Raw genomic sequence first — 6000 nt, 5'->3', positions numbered from 1 at the left:
TATTCTACCATTATTGTTATTTTTCTATTGATTTGCACAAACTTGTTGCCAAGGGCGCAATATAGTATTACCGAACACACGATATAGCCATACTTGTTATATCTCTTAACCAGGAGTAGATTTTGAGCAGATATATCCAGGCGCGTATCCAGGGTTTTCTAACCCGGGGGGCGCGAATTACTATCTAAGCGGAGCGCCACCATCGGTTGGAGCGGAGCGTACAAGAAATTTTCTGGTTTTGATACCCCCCAGATCACCGGAAATGGCACTTCTCGGGCTTGAAAATGAGCAACCAGATGTACACTTTTGCCTGAGAACCAAGTATTTCCCAAAAGTATTTTTTCCATCCATAACCTTTTTGAAGATTGTCACCAGTCACATCATGTTCGACCTCATTGCATGTCATATGGATCATTGCTTTTGTAGGTGATTCTACGTCACGGCCCACAATATCCGAAAGCCCCACTTTTCAAGGTTTTAAGCCCATTATTTGTTGAGAATTTGAAAATTCACATTTCTCGTAAATAAAATCACTTGAAAACATACCCATAATGTTGCACAAAATTCAATCTATGGACAACCAATATAGAAAAAAACCTCCTTCAACCCCTAACAGACAGGTCAAAATTGCACGAGTAGAGGAAAGTATGATGAAGAATGTTTGTCAGGAAATTTTTTGAAAATTCAGACACAGTTAATTTATTGGTGTAGAAATATTGCAACCTCTTATAATGGCTATTATAAAACTTGGTTGAAGGAAATGAAAAATAGCAGATATTTCCGATATCAGGTATATCGAAACCGAACACTACACACATAGGCGTAGGTCCCGTAGGAGGCGGGGGCTGCAGCCCCCCCCCCCCCCGCAACCAATTTTTTCCCATTTTCTTCGGGAACCTACTTAAAGAAAAATAAATAGCAATGAATAGCTTAAAAATGATCTCTTGGTAATTAAAATAAAGTTCTAAGCTTGGCCGACATTACCTTTGTAAAAGAGAGTTTTGAGATAAATGGATCTGTATGCTTTTTCTCCATCTACATAAGACATTTCGTTGTTTACATTAGCATCCGGCGGTATACTGTGTAACTTTCACGGACCGTAAGGTACACGATGCCATGCAATGTAATGACCGATGCTTGCTTGTATGATATTGGCATCGATATATTGAACGCGCGCGAAGCGCGCGAAAAATCTTGGCTTTTTTTCGGGCAAGTCATTACAGCCCCCAAATCCAATTGGGCTCCTACGCCTTTGACTACACACATAGACAGTTTTTGAGGCTGTTCATCGTGGAACATGCATTTCAATGCTCACTGATACGATGTTATATCTGCTCTTTGCTTTACAAATTCGAACAGGCGTGTAGCGAGTAATTGCCAAGGGAGGGGCGAAGCCGGTAGGCAAACTACCTAAGCGAAGCGCCACCATGAGTTGGCGCGAAGCGTACAATAAAAATTTTGGCCGAAAATGCCTCCCAGATCGCTGGAAATGACACTTCCCAGGCCTTGTAAGTTGCATCTAAGCATTGTCTATTTTGAAATTACTAGCGATGTCATAAAGAAAATTTGCTCGGGGGGGGGGGCGGTCGCCCCCTTCCTGAAATGCGTCATGTTCCCCGACGACTCGGTCGAGTTCAAGACCAGCCACAGTTGGTTCTATATAGCACAATCGTACAATTGTTTAAGGCGTCCATACACACAAACGCGTTATGATAGACCATATATAGTATTTATATAGATACATTAGTGAGAGAGGAAAAATGGAAACGTCAAAAATGGAGTTGTCGGTGTAAGGGGTAGGGTGAGGCGCACACCCGCTCCGTAATCCTTGATCTGTCACTGGCTACACTGTGTATATAATAGGGATCAGCGCTTTAACTATGACTGTTCCTCTTTCTCTTCCCGAGGTCTTGGCTATCTTCTACTCCCTCCTTTTCTCCTTTTTCTCTCTTTTTCTTTTTCTTTTCCCTTCCTTCCTCTCCTCCTTTTCTTTTTCCCCCTCCTTTTCCCTTTTTCTTCTCTTTTTTTTCTCTCCTCTTTTCCTTACCCGGGGGGCGCGCGCCCCCAACGCCCCCCCTGGATACGCGCCTGATATCCTACTGTACTTTTCGAAACACAGGGACGGATTCAGTATTTCAGAAAGGAGCGGCCTTGTATGGCCCTGGTGTCATTGTAGGGAGGGGCATTTCCCTCACAAACAGGTACAATTTTGGTGTTAAACGTCAAACATTCGACACTGTCGGAATACTAAACGTCTAAATTTTTATATAAAACGCACACAAAGTAGAGATCAAATTCCGATATGTTTTTAGGCAAGAAACACATGAACAAATTAGAAGTAAACACGTCGAAATTTAGACATGTTAGACGTCGCAATTTAATGATAAGACGTCACATTTTTGAGATGGAATGAAAGTCTTACAAATGAAACGTCGAAATTTCGAGATAAAAAGTCGAACGTTTATACATCAACGTCGACGTTTTATGATACAAAGCTACATTTACGAATTGAAACCTCAAAATCACAACAACAAACAAAACGCTATCGCAATCTTCAGACAAAACATCGGAACAGTTTGAGAAAAAAAAACATCAACATTTTGAAATACAACATCTACAGTTTGAGTTGCAACAACGAAATTTCGAGATGCTTTTAACTCCCTGCCGCAAAATGTGTATACCCCTACTATACTCCACTGTCTGGCGTTACCCAACGTGAAAACTGATCTGGCCCGCTGATATCATAAAAGCAGAATAATTGAGTCATTTTCATCGTTTAAATATGCACTAGAACAACATTATAGTGAACAGCATGTTCGAGTGCAACGAAATCCCTCGAAAGTTGCACACAGAAAACGCTCATTATGCAAATTTATTGCATACAAACTATTTACATGCACAGTTTCCCGACAATTCGTATCACAAGTGAGAGAGTTTCTCCTAAGGAGAGAACATTTTATCAAGACATGGTAAAGAATTCGACGAGAATTATATATTACATTGACTGGCTATAAATAATGATTTGAGCTCGCACGACAAATGATATGGATAAGTCTAAGATCTCAGATGATAAAATTGTCGTTCGTTTTCGTATAAAATGAGGGCGCCATTTTATAACTAACAACGGCGATCTCCCAAATCGAAGGGGCAACACTTACAAATGTGATAGTCCTTTTTGCCATATCAAAACAACCGAGTAGCAAAATAAAGACAGAGAAGGAAGTGGGTTGTGTGGATGACACGAAATTATGGTCTTGGCTTTAATTGTATAATGAGTTAAGCGTTAAAAGATGATGTTATGAATTTATCAAGTATCACAGTACGTAAGTATACCACTTTTACCATTCAGTATATGCATTTTACACACTGAAACGATTCCTTTGTGATCATTCTACTATCCTCCAGAAGATACATCCTTGAAGAATGGGATGTTTTAATATCTTACATTTAACTAGTGAATTAATTGTGTACATGATTCTTAAGAAAAACAAGATTAAAACCAAAAGATAACAAATATTCATTTACATGGTTGTCATCAAAAGGCAATGGGCATGCAATCGATTGTAGGCCAAAAATACGTTGTGTCCTTGGGCAAAGCACTTATTAATCTCCATTGCCTCTCTTCACACAGATGTATAAATGGGGACCAGCGAGAAAGAACATAGTTGCATGCAACCTATGGGAAGTCCCCTCCGCCGGGCTAACGGGGAAATGCTGCAATAGTCAGACTTATGAATTATACGTTATAATCCCTTGATATCCCTTGAAGTTCAAAATGGATAAGATACACGTTATAACTGCTTACTTAAGAAAGTAGTAAGGCTAGGTTTGTATTGGGGTTGTGGTTTAATATGACGAGAGGATATGATCTTCGGCTAATTAACCGATTGTTTACGGCCCTGTTTATCTCCTTCTTTTAAGCAAATCCACATTTGAATTTTTAAGTGACGCCCTCATTTTTAGAACTTTATTTAATCTGAAACGAGTAGCTAGTCAATTTGTGTTGTATTTTTCTTCTTTGCCGTGTATATTTGTTGCAAGAATTGTTGTTTACTTTAGTTAATAATTTATTGATTGATTGATTCCAGGTAGTTTCATTAGCCTGCACTTTGCAGTCTGCATGTTGTACATGTTCTCTTCTCTTGAAGGGAATCGTAGTACTGCTTTAGTTACAACAACCTGTTTAGGATGGATCCAGGGGTGGATATTAAATGAAGTATAGGTGTGGCTCTGGGATCGTTGAAGCCGAATCCCATGAATGGGGGATCTAGAGATCCTCCAACAGAAAAAAAACTTTTAGACCTCACTAATGGTGCATTCGTAATGATGTTTACACTTTAGATTGGGTCTATATAATGACAGGCCTGAACGCAAGATTGTATTCAAAACTATAGACTGTTCCATGCATGAGTGAGGTTGAAAAGAGTGTGTGTACACCCCATGCATCCTCTGCATGATTACGTGCCTATAACGTCATGTCTACATGCTCATCGTCTCAGCATATATATATATATATATATATATATATATATATATATATATATAGATATATATATATAGATATATATATATATATATACATATATATATGTATATATATATATATAAACGAAAATCGTAATGAGTTGGAAAATCAAGTACAGTGAAAAAACTTTCAGCCTCCACCGGGATTCAAACCACGGGCCTTCCGCTCTGTACGCGGACACCCTAACCACTAGGCTATGGACGCTGATTGTATGTCCAGAGGTTCGAAACCGGTAAGGAAGGTCGTATATATATATATATATATATATATATATATATATATATATATATATATATAGGGGGGAATGGGTATGAAAGTTTATATTATAACACACACACCAGTGTTCTTGTGCTTTACTTACACACGTGCAGGCTGGCGTTGAGTATTTGCAATCCGCATACTTAAACGCATAGAGTCTGCAGTCCAAGGAGCTCTCGGTGACCACCTCCCATCGTCTGCTTGATAGTGGCGTGAGTAAACTAGGAGTATAACGGCAATGTCACGACGGAATATAACCTGCAGGGCTACTTTTTATTTCTAAATTTATGTTTTAATTAATTTATAATTGAGCATGTATTTGGCGACTTTTATAATCTTCTGTTTAACGATGAAACTTGATTTACATCTGTGTAAGAGAACGTGGTCGAGGCCAAAAGAAAGTAGTAAAGGTGCTACAATTAGCCAGTTTGATGAATTGAGCCAGATCCTCACCAGCGTGGATATTAACGTTTATATTACACCTAATTATATTCCGGCCATTTGATTGGTCAATTGCTCGTCGATTGCATGCAAAATCCGCTCTATTGCACTCTATGAAATAGAACCGGGTGTTATACTTTTTTGATAGCAACTTTTTTCAATGGTAAGAAAGCAGAGAAACTTGTCTGTTCAAAACAATCTGTTTCATGAGTGCATTTTACATCCAATTATATCCAAATTTGAAGGTGTTGTATAAACAAATAATGAATGGTTTCCATTCGTGCGATAGTGCAAATATTTCATTCGTTGAAAGATGGAATTTGTTCCATTCAACAAGGCGCAGCCGAGTTGAATGGAACATTCCACGAATGGAAACCATTCATTATTTGTAAATTATGCTCGTTTGCACAAGTTGCCATCGCTGCTTTTACGCCCTCTTGTATTTTATTTTCTCGAAAGTTCAGCATTTTTACGTCAGAGTTGTGGTCATTAGCAAACAAGGTTGATGTAAACGAACAATTCACGTTATTTCTTGGAAGTTCTTGAAAGGAATTCACACAAACAGGTTTTCCCCAAAGCTAAAACACCATCTTACAATGAAGCTTGGTTTTTTTTATTTCTTTGCAAATCCAGATTACCATTGCTATTTGTTTTATCTTACGTATATATAGAGGCGGTCTACCACATCACAAGCTTTTAGTAGCTTTCCAAAACCGACAAAAATGCGGAAACAAATGATGTAAATCTAAGTCATTATTTGATCACAAAGTTATCGC

The sequence above is a fragment of the Apostichopus japonicus genome, chromosome 4 (assembly GCF_037975245.1).
Source record: "Apostichopus japonicus isolate 1M-3 chromosome 4, ASM3797524v1, whole genome shotgun sequence".
NCBI lineage: Eukaryota > Metazoa > Echinodermata > Holothuroidea > Aspidochirotida > Stichopodidae > Apostichopus > Apostichopus japonicus.
Note: the sequence above shows the minus strand (reverse complement) of the source record.